Below are 19905 nucleotides of genomic sequence, written 5' to 3' on the forward strand. Positions count from 1 at the left end.
TTGCTACTGTTTTGTGGATACTGTTTATCAGACTGAATGTTCGTGAAACAAATTAGTAAGCAGTGAGATCAGGTCAATGAAAATTTCCAGAAGGAAATTACAAAGGATGTTACAAAGTTGTACTGAAAAACTAAGAGAAGTTAAGACAGTGACAGGGGTGTCTGTTTGGCTCAGTCAGTTAAGTGTCCTCCTTGGTTTCAACTCAGGTCATGATCTCACAGTTTGTGAGTCTGAGCCTTGCATGGGGCTCTGTGCTGGCAGCATGAAGCCTGCTTGGGATTGCCTCTCTCACCCTCTCTCTGTTCCTCCCCCCATTTACACTGTCTCTGTCTGTCTCAAAATAAATAAATAAACTAAATAATAATAATTAAAAAGGACATAGTGACAGAATTTTGGGAGATTAAAAAATAATAGGGGCACTTGGGCTGAGTAGGTTAAGCGTTCGACTCCGACTCTGGCCATGATCTCATGGTTCCTGAGTTGGAGCCCTCATCCGGCTTTGTGCTGAGAGATCAGAGCCTGGAGCCTGCTTTGGATTCTGTGTCTCCCTCTCTCTCTCTCTCTCTCTGCCCCTCCCTCACTTGTGCTCTGTCTCTCAGTCTCTCAAAAAAAAAAAAAAAAAAAAAAAGAATAAACATTAAGAAAAAAGAATAATATCAGTTTGTAGATAGAAAGAGCACAGAGAAAGTGTTGAAATAAGAGAACTTGGAAGCTAGAACTTTTTATCCAATTAATTATATGTAAGGCTGAATAAGTTATTGTAAGATACACAAGACCTCAGAAGGCTGACACACAAAGATACTATTTGAAAACACGGTAGGAGGAAGTGTTTGATCAAGAAAAGGAATGAATTCAGATGGTAACTAGGAGTGGAAAGGAAGAAAGAAGCAAAGCTTTGCATTGTGTTTGGAAGAGAAACTGCCAGAGGCATCTTTAATACAAACAACTTTAGGGAAAAGCAAGACTGGACTGTTTTCTTTACCCCAGAGATTCCAGAGAGTAAGCATACGTGTCATACTTGTCATATGTATATGTGTGTATTTATCAGAGGAACAAAGGCCAAAAACACCTACCATGAATTTATTTACAATTCAAGTTGTACATGTGAATATGCACTATATCCTACCAATCGGAGGTGATATTTAAAATATATAATAAGTAGGGGCACCTGGGTGGCTCAGTTGGTGAAGAGCTAGACTTTTTTTGTTTTTAATGTTTATTTTTGAGGGGGGGGGGGCAGAGAGAGGAGATAGAGGATCCAAAGCAGGCTCTGTGCTGACAGCAGATGTGGGGCTCCAACTCACAAACTGTGAGATCGTGACCTGAGCTGAAGTTGGATGCTTTACTGACTGAGCCACCCAGGTACCCTGAGCATTGGACTCTTGATTTTGGCTCAGGTCATGATCCCAGGGTTTTGAGATCAAGCCCAATGTTGGGCTCTATGCTGCTTAGTCTTCTCCAGCTCTCCCTCTCTATTTGCCCCTCCCCCCACCCTCTCTCTTTCTTTCTCTCAAAATAAATAAATAAACATTTGAAAAATAAAATAATATTTAGACAGTATAGCACAGTGCACTGACCAATCAGTGCAGACACCAGCCGAAGTGCTGCAGCACGTCCTGGGAGGGGGCTGTGCTTTTTCACCTTGGGGATTATGAGTATATTTGGGTCAGCCTGGGGCAGTGGAGAGGCAGTGGGGATGGACTCAGTGTGGAGCCAATTTACCAATGGAGTTGTGTCAAAATGTTAACAACTGGTATGGTCGTGCATACTGGCAGAATAGCGATATGCCTTCACATTTGATGACTTGCATACAAATGCCTGAAACATGCTTTACTTGTTTTCTCTTTTTATAACAAACCTTGGGTGGATGTTATATTCCTAGAGATTAAGACAGTCTGTAGTAAAACAATTTTGCATATTTGAGAATCTTCTATACTTAAAAAAAATTTTTAATGTTTATTTATTTTTGAGAGAGAGAGAGAGAGAGAGAGAGAAAGAGAAAGAGAGAGAGAGAGTGGGGGAGGGGCAGCAAGGGAGGAGACACAGAATCTGAAGCAAGCTCCAGGCTCTGAGCTGTCAGCACTGAGGCTAGAACTCACGCACCGTGAGATCACAACCTGAGCCGAAGTTGGATGCTTAACTGGCTGAACCACCCAGGCACCCCTGGAGAGTCTTCTTTACATTGGAAGTCAGAATATGTAAGTAGGGAATATTCAGTTTTAATAAAAAAAATCAATTATGATCTTATTCAAGATATTTTCTTGACAAGGAAGCCTGCAAGGTTTTTTGTTAGGCTTCCTGGGTTTTAAATGTTCGGTACTATTTCTTATACTTTAAAGAAAGGCAATTTAAAACATGGAACCTATTAAGCAACCTATTTTTTTTTAATTTTTTTTTAACGTTTATTTATTTTTGAGAGAGAGAGAGAGAGAGACAGAGCATGAACAGGGGAGGGGCAGAGAGAGAGGGAGACGCAGAATCTGAAACAGGCTCCAGGCTCTGAGCTGTCAGCACAGAGCCCGAGCGGGGCTCGAACTCACGGACCATGAGATCATGACTTGAGCTGAAGTCGGACGCTTAACCAACCAAGACACCCAGGTGCCCCCATATTTTTAAAATCTAAAGGAGAGTTTCTCCTCATCACCGGCCTCAACCAAACTGCAGGCTGGAGCCAAGCCCAGTAGATCTCAGCAGAGCCACAATGTACAGCAGACCAGTCTGCACACCCATGAGAGGAATAAACATTTGTTCTTGGGCCATTGAGTTCTGCAGCTGTTTATTATGCAGCAAAAGACATTCATTTGTCATGTGTTCACTTATTCATCATTCATTCAATATGTATTGAACACCCATGTGCCAGGCATTGCTGTAAAAATCCAGAGCTAGTTTTTCTTTAAAAAGATTAATTAGATAAGTTTCTAATAAAACCAAACAGGAAAGAAGATGAAGTCAATAACAGCACCGATAAAGTTTGCATTCTGCTGTCAAAAGAGAAAACACATAAATAAATAGAGAAACCCAGAGGGCTAATAAGCACCTGAAGAGTTATTTGCCCATACTACTAATCAAAAAATGCAAATTAGAATAGTAATTAGAAAGTCTAATAATATTAAGTCATGGTGAGGATGTTGGGAAATAAGAAACCTCCCACACAGCTTAAGGGAGAGTTATCTGGTGCAATCATTCCAGAGAGCAACCTGGAAGTACTTGGTAAATTAACCATACTTACATACTCTCTATGATGTAGTAGTTATATGCTAGGTCTTTTGCAACTGTCACTAATACTTTTTATAGCAGTGTTTGTGGTAATAAGAATGGAGGGAGCCTAATGTCTATCAGGAAGTAAATGGGAAGTAAAGTGAGAGATAGACATATAATTAAGTTACATGCAGCACTAAGAATTAGTATTCTATATTAATATGTAGCTAGGCGGATATTTAAATATCATGACAAGTGGGAAAAAGGAAACTATGAGATTTATAAGAGAATATCTGTCAAGGAGATCAAATGCACACACCTAGAAAACAATACTACATTTATTTTTAAGGATATGCTTGTATCTAAATAAGCAGAAATGACAGACTAGTAAGCACATATTAAATATACAAGAGTGGGAGAGAGATGAAGATGATAGATGAATGGAAAAAATAATAAAATAAAAGTAGCCAAGTAAGAAGAGAAAGGCATTGCACAGATACTGATAATGTGCAGTGAAATGGAGAGGGTGATTAATTCCATTTTGTGAACTTGATAGTCTAAAATAACTTGATAGTAGAACCTGAGGTATGAGGACTAGGGTCATTTGAGAGAGAATATGGAAATCAGTGTTGAAAATGAGCGTATTTAATCCTTAAGCTTCTGATGATCCCCTGCTCTTAAATCCTTTCTAGGGTTAGAGGAAGGTAATAAATATCACAGTAGCTACATTTTAATTCTGGTTTTCGTTTGGCAAGTGATAATAATGTGACGAGCTATAAAACCCTAACTGATGCATCTATATTAGTAAACATAAATGTAGAAAAAAGAAAATGATGTTCTATATTCATCAAAGTCCTTACCTTTTACCATGACAAATATGGTGATTTTTTTTCCATAGGAAAAAATAGGAATTTCCTTTGCAATTATCTTGTTAATTGGTATAAGTGAGGCTTAAACTGCATTAACAGACTTTAATGTGTTGTCATTAAGAATTATTTAAGTTGAAGCTATCATTTTATTTTTCTTTAATCATCATTAATGACCTTGGATGAGGATTGTCTTTGGAGCTCAGTGCCTCTCAAAATTATTTGTCTTGCACTTACCCTGTGCTCTGTATTCTTACTGTCTTGTTTCCTTTGAACAATCATAAAAGAAAGAAGGCAATTGAATATACAGCACAGCCTATTAGAGGAAATAGCTGAAATAACATTTTCTTAACTGTTGGATGTAAAAATCAAGAGGATATTGTGCTTCCATGTAGAATGTATAACTACATTCAATGTGTTTTAATATCACTGATTGCTCCTTAATTGATGGGATAGTGAATGTTTGTCATGGAGAAAAATGCCAAATTGCATCTGAGGGAATCTGAAGAATGTCTTCGGCTGCAGATTAAAGTGCTTCAAAAGTTTAAAGAAAAGAATGTGCTTGTTTTGGGGGGGTGAGGAAATATAGACATTACCATTTGAGAAAGAAAAAGCTTATTATATCACTTCATGATCATTACAATTTAGCTGTCAACTGTTTATTTCACCTTCTAACTAGTGAACAAGGTTAGGTTAGTTATTTCTTTGACTAGGTGGATCGAGAAGGAATAGATTCAGAAAGATTACCTAATGACACTGATTAGTATTGTGAATTGATTTGCAGTCACTCTGTAAATGCTGCTGCTACTGCTGCTTTCCTAGTTTCGTGGTAATTATGTGTATTTTTTTCTGGTTATTTCATGTGAATTTTTATACATATTGCATTTCAAAATGATTTTGCGATTGCAAAAATGATTATTTTGACCCAAAGACAGATGAACAAGCTAACCCTTTCAGATCTGATCATGCTGGAACTAGAAGCTCCTGCTTATTTTTCTCAGCATTTGCCTTCTGGTTGCTGATTGCTGTTAGCTGTTCCTTATGATTTGTTTCCCAAAGAAGTAGGATTTGTGAGACTTGGTTCTACCTCCCATTTTGATCCATCTTTCTGGGGCAGGCTAAGTCACAAACTCCCTAGTTCGTTGCCATAATAGGCAAGGTAACTGAGAATAACCGGTAGTACTTTCAGAAGCTCCTTCTTCTACTCACTGAATGTTAATTACTAATTTTGCTCTGGGAGAGGAACATTTCCTTTGCTCTCTGTAGGAAGAAATACTCTTCAGAGATCCACAGTTCTTTTATATCATAATGTAGGAAAAGTACTATGTTCTTTAATGAAACATCTGGAATTCCAAAGTTTCTATTTACAATAGAAAACAAGCAACATTATTTTCTATTTCGTTCACCTTTTCTCCCTTAAGTTGTTCGACTTATAACTTATATGACTCATGTAAGTCATATGACTTATATGACTCCATATAAATGTAGGCAATTCTCTTGCTACATTAGTGAAAGAGCGGACCTATGCTGGCCGACTCCATCTTGTTCTGTGTCCTCCACCTTGAGTGACTATGTCCCCGACATGGTCCCTTTCCGGGAAAATCGCAGAAACCTCAGATCACACCTCCTCCCCTTGAGTAACCTCCCGCTCACCCGTTCAAACTTCCTGATCAAAACACGCCCAGCGACCTGACCTGCGTAATGGGACTCCGACCCTTCCCCAGCCAAATGCCTGAGGCCACGACCCTTGCCCAGCCAATCGGCTGAGGCCACAGCCATTACCTCACCAACTGTCCCTAGACTCCTATAAAACCTTTGTGCTTTTGAAACTCACTGGCTCTCTCCGGCATCTCACCACTGCCTCAGTGCAGGTAGGGGATTGAGCTTGAGCTAGCTGGAATAAAGGCTCTTTGCTTTTGCATCAGACTCGGCTCCCTGGTGGTCTTTGGGGATCACGAATTCTGGGCATAACATTAGGAATTGCAGTTTCACTGGTTAAAGAGAAATAAGTCATAGAACTCATGCACATAGTGTATTTTTGTAACTTTGGAGTTGCTATTGGCTAACCTTCATCAAAATCTATTAGTGTTTGCTTCAGCAGCACATACACTATAATTGAAATGATACAGAGAAGATTAGCATGGCCCCTGTGCAAGGATGACATTCAAATTCGTGAAGGGTTCCATATTTAAGAAAAAAAAATCTGTTAGTTAAAAATAGTATTGTACATATGAAGTCAAATTTTGGAGGCTCTTATATGTTTGAATAAAGTAATGTTGAAATTAGATGGATACGTCAACATAAATCTTTAAAAATATCTTCAGAATCTATTAGTATAATATTGATATTAAAATTATTACAATAACATCAGGATCTTCAATTTCTGAGAGCTTTCAAATTCATAAAATACTTCCATATACAGCTTTTTAGAGGCAGAAACTATTTCATTGGCTTTTATCCCTTGAACACAGAAATTGTCAGATATAGCTCAGTAAGTGTCTTAAGTAAATATTTATCTTTTGTTGTTCTCTTTGCCCCAAGTGCAAATCCCCTTTTTATACTTGGGGAATTACTCACCACATGCATCGTTGACAGAAGCCCTAAAGTCACGTGCTCTATATCCCACCTTCCTTTTCAGCTATGGCACAGGAGCATGTTGTGGCCTCAGCTAATTAGCTGTATCCTCTCAACTTTGCATCAGGAACTAGTGACACAAAAGGGCAGGAGTGGTGAAGAATCTACTGTGACATTGGCCGCAGCATCCTGTTCTATGGCATTGGTAGAAGTAGAGCCAGTGTGGCATATGGCATCCAGTGCCAAGAGGTGGGTGGCTGTGTGGGTGGTGGCTCACCACTGGTGGGAATAGGATCCTCATGGCCCATAGGTCCCTGGTCTTACTTGTGGTCTGTTGCCTAGGATCCTTTGTACTCTCCCCCTTTCAGATTGTGGTGCTCTAGTTTTCCTGGCAATTCTCTTAGCTATATAAAACCCTTTCAATAAATTATTTTTTGCCTAAATTAGAGTCAGTTTCTGTTACTTGTATTAATAACCCTGACCAATAAAATATAGAATCAAATTACATATCCTTATGACCTTATTAAGATAGGTTTTCTTTTTTTAATTTTTTTAACATTTATTTATTTTTGAGAGACTGACAGAGACAGTGTGAATGGGGGAGGGGCAGAGAGAGAGAGACAGAGAGAGGGAAAATCCCAAGCAGGCTCCAGGCTCCAAGCTGTCGGCACAGAGCCCAATGCAGGGCTCAAAACCACAAACTTCAAGATCATGACCTGAGCTGAAGTCAGACATTTAACTGACTGAACCACCCAAGCACCCCTAAAGATATGTTTCCTGCATAGTGTTTACATATTGGGAAACAAAGATTAAGAGACATTAATTAACTTGGCTAAGATGAAACATTTAGAAAGAACTAAGAGCCAGGATTCAAATATAACTGCTCTAAATCCAGGGCTTTTTCTTTTTATCATAGTGTGGCTACATGCTAAGCAATACTTTTTCATTTTACTAAGCACACAGGAAGCTTACATTTCACAGCCTCTTTTGTCATTAATTGGGGCCAAGTGACCAATTTATGGACAATGAGTGAAGATGATGTTTGCCCCTTCCAGTGTTGGTCACGAAACTGTCTCCTCAATCTTGTATGTACTCTCTAAAGGGAAAACCTTAGGTTTTTTTCCCCCTATGTAATGAAAAACCCATTTCTTCCCTATATATGCTTCTCTTTTATGAGTCTCCTTTATTATTCATACAGAACAATTTACTTCTGACACTTCTGGTCATTAAATATGTGAAGGTTTTCCCAATATCAGGCAAATTCTCTGTGACACCAGATAAGTGTCTTACAATTTAAGTCAGTTCTGACTCTATCTATGTGGAGATAGCATCAGATCTCACAGGCAAAGTCCTCAGTCCAAGACTGCTCCCCCCCTCTACCTTCAGATACAGGTTGCAAGCCCAGGGTTATCACCTGTGCTTCTGACCACCCAGTCATAGATCAGAGGTCCCAATACCTCTCTCCTTGGGTTTGATTAATTTGCTAGTACCATTCACAGAACTCAGAGAAACCTTTCCTTATGTTTACTAGCTTATTAAAGGATGTGATAAAGTGTATAAATAGTCATATGAAGAGATGCACAGAGTGAGGTGTGAGAATGTCTGAGCACAGGAGCTTCTAACCCCATGGAGTTGGGGTGTATCACTAACCCCACGTGGTTTTTGCCAGCCTGCAAACTTTCTGAACCCCACACTATAAAGATTTTATGGAGGCTTTCTCACATAAGCATGATCAACTATTAACTCCATTTCCAGCCCCTGTCCTCTCTCTAAAGAAGGCAGAGGGTGTGTGTGTGTGGGGGGGGGGGTGGTTTGTGCAGTGAAAATTCTAAGCTTCTAATCATGGCTTGGTCATGACCACCATCCAGAAGCCATCTGCGAGCCCACCCAAGATTGCCTCACTGGAACAAAAAATGCTCCCAGTGTTCTTATCACTTTACGAGAGTTTTAGGAGTCTTGTGTCAGGGATAGGGTCAAAGATAAATATTAGAACAAGAGATGTACCTAGTGTTCTTATCACTTAGGAAATTACAAGGGTTTTAGCAGCTCTTTGCCAGGAATTGGGGGTGGAGTCCAATATACGTATTTTCTATTTCCTCACATTCTCTTTCTGTTCAAGTGGTTTAAAGTATGATTGAAGACCCTAACCAAGAAAGGAATCCAAAACTGAGTCATTATTTGGAGTAGAGTTACCTGAAAGAGCTACCTGGGGCACATTATGAACTGGAGACAAATTTTTGTTGTGTTATGCTCCTCTTATTTGAAGGTTTATTGTCAAAGAGGCAAGTTAACTCTTTTTTAAAAATTTTTTTTCTTAATGATTTATTTATTTATTTTTTTTTTCAACGTTTTTTTTTTTTTTTTTTTTTTTTTTTATTTTATTTTTGGGACAGAGAGAGACAGAGCATGAACGGGGGAGGGGCAGAGAGAGAGGGAGGCACAGAAGCGGAAACAGGCTCCAGACTCTGAGCCATCAGCCCAGAGCCTGACGCGGGGCTCGAACTCACGGACCGTGAGATCGTGACCTGGCTGAAGTCGGACGCCCAACTGACTGCGCCACCCAGGCGCCCCAATGATTTATTTATTTTTGAGCGACTGAGAGAGAGAGAGAGAGAGAGAGAGAGGAGAGAGAGAGAGCATGAGCAGGGGAAGGAGAGAGAGAGCACGCGCACGGGCGTGCACACACGTGCGAGTAGAGGAGGGGCAGAGAGAGAGGGAGACACAGAATCTGAAGCAGGCTCCAGGCTTTGAACTGTCAGCACAGAGCCTGATGTGGGGCTTGAACTTGTGAACTGTGAGATCATGACCTGAGCTGAAGTAGACGCTTAGCCAACTGAGCCACCGAAGCACCCCTAGTTAACTCCTTTTAACACAGTAATTGTTAACAGAAGTGAAGTACTGCCATAACAGAATCCTAAAATATGTGACACTGATTCAGCTATTGGCTCTGGATAGTGAAGAAATAGTTACTGGGTAGCTACGTTATATGGTGGCAAAATTTTCAGTATATTTGTTACCTGCTTTTCCTTACAAGACAGACCATGTGCCAATTGGGCTTGTAAACTCTACAGGAAGAGTTTGGAAAACCAAAAGTTGGCAGTGTCTTGGGAGACTATTGGCTCATTTGGCAAAGTATAGTTAAAAAAAGAGATGATCCCAGGAGAAAATTGGCTAACTGATAAATAGAAATGATAAGAAAGAAAGAGAAAGAATAGAAATTCAGGGCCTTAAAAGCTTGAAAGTCCTAATGTCTAAACCCTAAACAATCAGAGCTAGCCTTACTAAAAGTTGTGAATGAAAAAAGTTAAGTACAACTTGATGGTTAGATAAAGGGACTCATGGAAAAGATCAGATTATGAGTATGTCCTTAATTTGCTCAAGATAGATTCAAGGTGGCTGCCATTAAGTAAAAAGGAAATCATAGGGTGAAGCAACAACACAAGTCAGACTGCAAAATCATGTCTAGAAAAAACTATTGGTGTGGCTACCGGCACATGGAATTGATTGGAAAGAGATTGAAAAGTATTAACATTTTTTTCAAGATTTATTTATTTTTGAGACAGGTAGACAGAGCTCAAGCCAGGGAGGGGCAGAGAGAGAGGGGGACACAGAATGTGCTGTCAGCACAGAGCCTGATGTGGGGCTTGAACTCACCAACCATGAGATCATGACCTGAGCTGAAGTCAGATGCTCACTTAACCAACTGAGCTATCCAGGAGGCCCCAAAAGTATTAAATTTTTGAAGAAATGATTTGCCAATGAAACTAAAAAAGTACAATAAAAAACATTTCTGATATTAGGATTTAAAACAACTTGCAGATCCCCAAATTTGCAGCAGTAGGCAGGCTTTTAAATCTGTATATTCCCTAAACAGGGTTTGCTGCTCAATACCCAAGCCCAATGTAGTCAAGGAAAGTAATGGATAAAGAGGAGGCTTCCAGAGGTTGAGAACATTGGATAGTGGAGTTCTCCCCAGAAAACATAATTGAGCCTAATCAAGATTTTCCCTCTCCCCAGGGCAGTGTCTGCCCAGTGGGATTTCAAAATTGGTTCAAACCAGCAACTGCTGTGTTTCTTAGTCTCCTAAATGGAAGTATTGATTGTGGTTATCTTATCCCTACTCCACCACTGTAATTAGATATGTGTTTAGGTGAGGGTCACTTCCTAGTCTTTTTAGCTCATAGGTCTCCAGAGCCTGGGACATCACATCTTGATCAGATGGGAAGAACTACATGGCAACCTGAGAGCCTGGGTTTCAAGCTGATGCAGTTAGTGATTAAAAGTTTTGGGTTAGTGATGGAGGTGAATGTGTTTCATGCATGGGAAGATGAATAAAAGGATAATGAGTGGCCAGAAAGGAGGACTGGCTGGATGCTCATTAACCTTATTTCCTTCTTTTGGGCACATGGAAATGCTACAGTTCAGAGTGTCTCCTGAAGTTAGACCAGCTAGATTGCAGCAATATGAGGTGATAAATAGAACATGGACAGAAGCCATTTGTGTCACTTCCTAGACCTGGCTTCCTAAAGATCCTTCACTATCTTTCATACATTCTCTCCATTGTCCCATGACTGTAAGCAAAGAATCTGAGAGAGTGGAACTTCCTGAGTCAACACTTGTAAGAGAGCTGCTCAGGAGAGCTGCCATACCAACTATGGACTGTGAATTTGTCAAATCACTAACATTTTATGATGGTGAATCAAGGGACGGTCACATTCAAAGATATGATACAGAAGAAATTATGGAAGCATATTAAATAAATCTGTATATATACTTAATAAATAACTATTATACAGTCTGAATTTTGTCTGTTGGCATGTTGGAAAAGAAAGAAACATGGAAGAGGGAATTCTTGGGTTCCCTGGAATAAAGCAGAGCATATTTTAAGCATACATAGGATCACTAGCAAAGAAAGTGATAAATGGAAATGAATTGTTACCTCTTTGAAACAATAAAAAACAGAAACCAACAAGGGGAAAATAAGAACTGATATCAGATAGTGATTCCCAAGCCTGGGAATGGGCTGAGAGGAGGAGTTAGGGAGTCATGTATGTAACTGAAAAAATTTTATGGAGAAGGGGAAAGTTTTGGAGAGCCCAATGAATGGGAATTATGTGTTGTTGTCCTACTCAGCGAATAGCCTCTGTGCCAAGGAGGATAAAAAGTTCACAATTGAAACCATAAGAGATTCTTAAATACTGAGAACAAACTGAGGGTTGATGGGGGGTAGGGGAGAGGGGAAAGTGGGTGATGGGCATCGAGGAGGGCACTTGTTGGGATGAGTACTGGGTATTGTATGGAAACCAATTTAACAATAAATTATATTTAATAGAAAATTTAAAAAAAAGCTCACAATTGTTCATCTAAGACATGAATGTTTAAGAATTCCCATGGAAAAAGTTTAGTCGGTGAGTAAGATGATGGAAAACTGGTTTGAAAAGAAGTGAATTATTAAGGAGAAAGAATTACATTTTTTAAGGGGACTCAGATTTGCTGACTTTTTAACTGTTAATAGTTCCCATCTTTAGAAATAAATTCCATTTATATATTATATTTTGTAGCATTTGCTACCCTTCCCTTCATTATTTATCCTATTCATAAGGAGATAAATTCATTCCTTTATCTATGCTTATTATCATTTCTAGGGTTCAGAGAATTCAAAGTACTTTGTATACTGTGAGTGTTAAAAGAATAAAGATTTCTTCTTCAAATTTGTAATTCATTTCAACAAAAACTATTAAGCTCCTACACTGTGTCCTCAGCAGCGGGGATATAAAGATGAGTAACTTAACAACTTATTCAAGGAGTAAACAGTCAGTTCTTAAGGAGGATTATTACACAGCACTCAGTTCTGTTAGGTAGGTTTTTTCCAAAAAAGACCCACCAAGCAATTCTCTGACACCAGCTGGGTGTCCCACAGTGCAACTTAATTCTGACACCATCTACCCAGATATAGCAACAGCTTCCACAGGCTAAAGGTTCAGTCCCACAAGACTGACTTTCACTTGAGATGCCAATGGCAAGTTCAGGTTGTTAAACTGACTGACTGGCTGTAAATCAGAGGTTCCTATGACCTTCCCCTTGGGTTTGATTAAGTTGCTAGAGCTGCTCACAGAATTCAGAAAACCAATTTACTCATTAGATTAGTACTTTATTACAAAGTATATTAAAATATACAAGTTAACAGACAGAAGAAATACATAGGGCGAGGACCTCAACAAAGTAGCTTTGACCCTGTGGAGTTTGAGGCCAGTCAGTCACTTTTACTGGTTCAGCAACTGGGAAGCTCTCTGAACTCTGTTCTTTTGGATTTTGACAGAGGCTTCATTATTTAGCATAACTGATTAAATCACTAGCCATCGGTGATTGGATTCAATCTTCAGCCCATCTCCCCTGAAGGTCAGGAGCAAGGACTAAAGGGTCCAAACCTCTAATCACTTGGTTGGTTCCCCTGACAACCAGCCCCACCCTTAGGTGACCTAGGAGCTTTCCAATAGTCACTTCATAAACATAATAGAAGACACCTTTGTGGCTTTCTTCACTTAGGAAATTCCAGGAGGCTTAGGGGTTCTGTCCCAGGAACAGAAAGAAGACCAAACATATACTTCTTATTATAAATCACAACATCACAATGATCTAGGCATGTAAAGATACTGTTATTACCCAGTGAAATAGCACAATGGTTAAGAGCTTGGATTTTTAAGTGGGATTCCCTGGGTTCAAAACCGAATAATTAATTTACTAGGTGAATGACATTTGAAGTGTTACTTAACATTTGTGTCATCAATGGAAGTAACATTAGAACCTTCCTCATAAAGTTACTTTGAAGTTTAAATTAATTAATATATCTAAAGAATCTGGAATAATGCTCAGTACATAGTAATCATTGTACATATTAACTATGATCGTAATAGAAGAATCTATGATGTACTCTGTGAGCAAGGAGAAGGAAAAGTAATTTAGTTTACAGGGTGGAGAAGAACATTCAAAGAGCTGGGTTTTGCATACCAAGGGGGAGAGACTGGTATTAAATCATATTTGAGGATCTTTATAGACTATCAGTTTTTAGAGGGTGAAGTCAGGATAGATCCCGGTTTGGGTGAATCCTTTAGCATGAACTCATCATTCAAAGGATGACTCCATTCCAAATGAGTTTTATACCTGTTAAGGTCTTATATAGTTACATCTGACTAGAAGAAGCTTGATTATACCCAGCTTACCGCTTACTACTTGGTCTATAAAGCCAGGTTTTTTGTTTTTTGTTTTTTGTTTTTTGTTGTTTGTTTTTTACTCTCCCTTTTGTTAGACCACACTTATAATAGTTACGCGGTTTAAATCCTTATTCAGAGCAAGGAAGAGGATTGACTCACACTTTAGAAATTATCTCTCCATGTTACTCCTTAAAAACTTGCTCAACTTCATAGTAACTGGTGACTCCTCACCTGAGGGTTTCATGGTGTTTTCTTAGAAATGAGTCAATGATATTAGCTCCAATGGCAGGTGAAAAGATGTCTAAATCACATCATACTTTCAATAGAGTATTTTAGCTAAGAGAGTAGAAGAGACCAAACAATGCCAAAGAAGTCTTTTCTTTAAAAAAGAATTTTTTTTTAACGTTTATTTATTTTGAGAGAGACAGAGCATGAGCTGGGGAGGGGCAGAGAGAGAGGGAAAGAATCTGAAGCAGGCCCCAGGCTCCAGGCTCCAAGCTGTCAGCACAGAGCCCAACACAGGGCTCAAACTCACTAACTGTGAGATCATAACCAGAGTTGAGCGAACTTGGATACTTAATGGACTGAGCCACCCAGGTGCCCCAAGAAGTCTCTTCCAAGTAATAATAAAAGCATTTACGGGGAGCCTGGGTGGCTCAGTCAGTTAAGCATCTGACTTCGGCTCAGGTCATGATCTTGCGGTTTGTGGGTTTGAGCCCCTCATTGGGCTCTGTGCTGACATCTTAGAGCCTGGAGTCCATTTCAGATTCTGTGTCTCCCTCTCTCTCTGCCCCTCCCCTGCTCATGCTCTGTCTCTCTCTCCTTCAAAAATAAATAAACATTAATAAATAAATAAATAAATAAATAAATAAATAAAAGCATTTGCCAATCCACTGAAAAATGACTGCCTCTTCTCTATATAAATGAGATGTTTTGCTCTCTGAAAATGATGAGCTGTTAAGTTTTTAATTCCATTCCCAGGAACTTTCAAATTTTCAGGCATTACTGTGAATCAGTCTGTGCAGCATTTAGAAGGCTAAAAACAAAGGGAGGAAAGCCAAAGAGAAACACCCGTTTTCAGCATTTGCCCCAGGGCTTTGCAACCAAAGCACCACCCCATTTCTTTTTGAGGTGACTACACCCTCTCTTCTCTAGGCATTGGAATCTCTCCTGTATATGTAAAAGTTTTTTTCTCTCTGACAAAGTTTCCTTGTCAGGGAATTTCTAGATAAGAATCTTGAGTTAAAATCTCAAATTATATGCATCCACCCACCCTTATATTATAATTACCGTCTTGGGCTTTAAAAAAATAACTACACACATCAACAGTTTCACAACTGCTTCAGAGAATGGTTAAGATTAGTAGGCAAGCTCCTAGAGAAATTATGCAGGTGACCACAGTTATTAATGTAAACATGGTTAAAATGTTTGAATGCTGTCATGCTGGGACCAAGAGGCCAAATTTGAAGATTTTATCGTGATGCTTTTGGCTCAGCACTTGAGAACTAAAATAAAGGGATTTGTAAGTGTTGTTGCCTTACCTGCATGCTGTTTGCGTGCTTTGGGGTTTTCCCTCGTAAAGAACATCATGCAGTATTTTGGGGTAACATTAAGAAATTTTTCTTTTAAGAACTACAGCTACCATTATAATGTGGTAGCTGTTTTGCTATGTCTTTCTATGAAAGCTAGTCATCAACAATTTTTTTTTCCCATTAATTTCACTTTGGTCAAATTTTTTTTCAGAATGAAATTCAAAGATTGGAATTTCCTGCATATATGTAAATTCATTTATTATGAAACAACATATAACATCATAGACCACTAGAATTAAGAAAAACCACAGAAATGTTGATTTTACTGTTTGGTCTAGGAAGTGAAGGGCTTGTACATTCTGGCTGTGTAGGGCCTGCACATTTCCTGAAGTTATTCCTAGACCCTTTACCTCAATTTCTAACTCAAATTAGCATTATGCAAGCTATCAGACAGTTCATTGAACAGTACTTGCTACTGTGAATCAATTGGGCTTGCTCTTTCCATTCCAAACCCTTTTTATCTGTCTGTCTTCATGGACAGGTTGGGGAGAGGAGTTGGTATCTCAGCTCCTTCAGTAGGAGTGGTAAATTTGCCTGCATCTAACAAAAAACTTACCCATCCAGGACCGGATCATCCTTCTGTACTGTTGATATACTGTTTTTGCATTTGTTGATTCATAATGAAGTCTTTTTATTGTGCTTGCGTCCTAAATTTCATCTTTATATACACATCGGCACTTTATGTCTTTTTAGACATAAAATAATTATCCCTTTTTTAATTTATATATAACTGTAAACATTTGGAAAACTAAATTAAAATAGGAGAGAGAAATCACTTTATATGAAATAATCATTTTCTTGAAGGAAAAAGAAACTTTGTATTTGTTCCTAGCCTATAAATAGTAAATAAATTTTCATTGATGAAACTTCAGACAATAAGCAAAGAGAAGTGAACAAAAATCTAAACTTCATGTAAAGATATCTACTGTTACATTATCGTGTTTTTGTTGTTGTTTTTCTGTGCATGTGTGTGTGTGTCTATGTAGTCAAGTGGTTTGTTTTCAGGATTGGAATAGTATAAGAAATATAGTTTATAAACTTTATATTCCATTTAAGGCTTAGTTACAAGTATTTCTTCATTCTTTAAATGGCCCTCAAGGTCATGATTTTTAGTGGAGGTATGATAGTCAAACAGATGGAAATAACATTTAACTATTCTCCAAGCGGCAGAAATTTAGGTTATTTTTGCATTTTATTATAAAATACTGCTGTAATGAATATTTATGTACATAAGTATTTGTATTTGTTTCTGATATTTTTAGGTCAAATTCTTTTAAGTGGTATAGCTAAAGACAATTTAAGCTTTTATTTATTTTATTTAATTTTTTATGTCTATTTATTTATTGAGAGAGAGGCACCCAGACAATTTAAGCTTTAAATATAGATATTTGAATATATCATCAAATTGTCTTCCAAAATTTGTACCAGTTTTTATTTATTTTTTATTTATTTATTTTTTAGTTGTACCAGTTTTTAAACTCAGCAATAGTCACTAATATACCTTTACTGTGTGCAACACTGAGTATTATCATTTTTTTTTTTTACTACCTAATGCTGATTAGTGAACGACAGTATATTCTATTTCAATTTGCATTTTAAAATATCAAATGAAACTAACATGTCTCTCCATCCTTTGTATATCTTCTTATATGAATTGCTAGTTATTTACTTATTTTTTTCCTATTGAACAGGCTCATCTTTTTTTTTTTTTTTTTAAGATTTTTTTCTTTCAGCGTGCCTGGGTAGCTCAATGTTTAAGTGTCCATAATTCTTCGTTTTGGCTCAGGTCATGATCTCATCATGGTTTCGTGGGTTTGAGCCCCGCATCCAGCTCTGTGCTGACGGCATGGAGCCTGCTTGAGATTCCCTTTCTCCCTCTCTCTCTCTCTCTGTCCCTCCTCTGCTCATGTTGTCCCTGTTCTCTCTCTCTCTCTCTCTCTCTAGATAGATATAGATATAGATTTAAAGATTTTTTCTTTTTTAAGTAGGCTTCATTCCCAGTGCATCTCATGACCCTGAGATCAACATGTAAGTTGAGATCAAGAGTCAGATACTTAACTGACTGAACTACCAGGAACCCCTAAAGATGTTATTTTTAAGTAATCTCTATACCTGGTGTGTGGTTTGAATAGCCCCAAGATCAAGAGTTGCATGCTCCACTGACTGAGCCAGCCAGACAACCCAAACATGATAATGTTTGTATTGTTTTGTAATGTTTGTAATGTTTTGTATTGATTTTTAGGAGGTGTTTTTTTTGGTTGTTTTTTTTGTTTGTTTGTTTGTTTTTAATTAAAGGCATTAGTACTTGGCCATATATTCTCCTTTTTGTAAGTTGCTTTCTTATCTGGTTTACATGTTTTTAGGACTAGATTGTGGTGCTAGTAACCTAGTTATGAGGAAAAATTAAACAAAGACAGATGATTGGTCTGGGAGGAACTGATTGAGATTGGGGCATGAATGGTGGTCTTTGGATTGCATTAGAATTTGAATGATTGGTTTACTATTTTGGACAATGAGATTATAATTTTGGTACTCTAGCCTCTACTATTTTTAACTTTCAAAACAACTCTTTACACTGCTATCATCATATGTAAGGCACAGATCTTCTAAAGTGGCAAAGGCAGACTTACAAGCCAGGTTTGTCCAGCACCAAAATCTATTCTTATGATTATACCACACTACTTTTGAAGATTACATAAGTGATTTTTCATCCCTATGCTTTCTCAGTATGTTTTTAAATGCCTTCCTGATATTCCCTACAGTTGGTGTTCCATAAACTCACCATGGTTGAGTTTGTTTCTCAACTACATAGATAAGGACACAAAGGAACAGAAAAGGATAAGTATCTTGCCCAAGATGACCCAGCTAGTAAAACTAATTCAGGAAAAGCAGAGAAGGCCAAGAGCAGTGAGATCTATCCTGTCAATCTTTTCATCTTGTGTTTCTTCATTTGTTTTTTATGCCTAGAAAGTTCTTCTCTGCCTAGAGGTGAGAGATAATCAATTATGTTTCCTTCCACTTGTTTCTGGTGCTGGTTTGCATATTTATATTTAACTCAAGACTATCTGGAAAATATTTTGGTGAGAGAAATAAATTAGAGGTGTTTTAGTAAGGTGAGGAGCTTGATGAAATGATTCAGAGTTTTATCTGGAAGAATATATAGATGATAATTATTGAGAAATATTTGAAGAAGAGTACCAGAACAGAGAACTAGTATTGCCAGAAATTTAAAAAATAACAACGATGCAATAATTAAATCAGCATGCACTGTTTTAAGAAAAAAAATCAACTCTGTTCAGTATACAGGAATAATTACAATGATGTGAAATTCTATTTTTCTCAAAGAGCATATTCGGTTATTAATTTGGGATTTTATGATTTTTCAGATCCAGAGAATGTCAAAATAATAATTGAAAAAATACAAACACCCCAAATAAAAATCCAAACATACCTAGTGCTTGTTTTGGTAGATTATATACTAGAATAGGAACCATGCAGAGATTAGCGTGACCCTTGCTAAGGATGACACACAGATTTGTGAAGCATTCCCTACTTTTCAGTTATGCAAGATGAATTTTATACCTCAGTAAAGCTGAAAAAAAAAGTCCAAGCCTAAATTTTCTATTAACAAGGCTTGCCCTTAATGAATTGTGACAGTGAAATAATCCTTTTGACATGGGGCAATTACTGTGGCCATAAACACAGACTCATGGCAGATGTTGACTTCAGAGGCTACTGAGCTGATAAGCGAACATTTTTGGGCTTTGTTTATGTGCACAATAGGCACTTTCTGCATGCTCCACACCCTGCCTCCTAGCAAAGTGCATCTGCTGCAGAACTCTGTCTTCCCTCTTAACCTATCTTTCTACTTTTGAACTGCAACAGGGTTGGGTCGTCACTGGCTCTGTCTACTTCCTTGTTGTGCTGAGATGTGGATAAACAGGAACCTCTCCCTGGAATTTTGAGGATGTTCCAAAGGGCCTCCAGGTGGAAAGCATTTGGCCTTGACATCACATAGAAAAGAAGGGAGAGGTTGGAAAGACAATAATCCTAGAATCAAGGGATTTTAAAAATAGGAGAAAGGATTTCTTAATCTTCTATGATTCAACCAAAAACCTATCAACATATATGTGGTTTTCAGGATAAGGATCTTAATATCAGAAATGGAAAACTCAAGGTTGGCTGTGTATGAGCTCTGAAGTTTGGGGAACTTCTTTGCTAACCCTTTTTTCCTTAATGACATTTACAGAAGTAGAGGAAATGTGGGGCGCCTGGGTGGCGCAGTCGGTTAAGCGTCCGACTTCAGCCAGGTCACGATCTCGCGGTCCGTGAGTTCGAGCCCCGCGTCAGGCTCTGGGCTGATGGCTCGGAGCCTGGAGCCTGTTTCCGATTCTGTGTCTCCCTCTTTCTCTGCCCCTCCCCCGTTCATGCTCTGTCTCTCTCTGTCCCAAAAATAAATAAAAA

The 19905-nt window shown here is 38.3% G+C and overlaps 1 non-coding gene and 1 pseudogene across 1 annotated transcript; both read left to right on the forward strand.

Annotated features, from left to right (window-relative positions):
* Positions 1-6149: 6149 nt before the first annotated feature.
* LOC131508159 (U6 spliceosomal RNA) lies at positions 6150-6256 on the forward strand. Its single transcript, XR_009259870.1, has one exon. It is a non-coding gene; the product is annotated as a U6 spliceosomal RNA (small nuclear RNA).
* A 12641-nt stretch (positions 6257-18897) lies between these two features.
* On the forward strand, positions 18898-18998 carry LOC131508232 (U6 spliceosomal RNA; annotated as a pseudogene).
* Positions 18999-19905: the final 907 nt, after the last annotated feature.

The sequence above is a fragment of the Neofelis nebulosa genome, chromosome 3 (assembly GCF_028018385.1).
Source record: "Neofelis nebulosa isolate mNeoNeb1 chromosome 3, mNeoNeb1.pri, whole genome shotgun sequence".
Classification (NCBI taxonomy): Eukaryota; Metazoa; Chordata; class Mammalia; order Carnivora; family Felidae; genus Neofelis; species Neofelis nebulosa.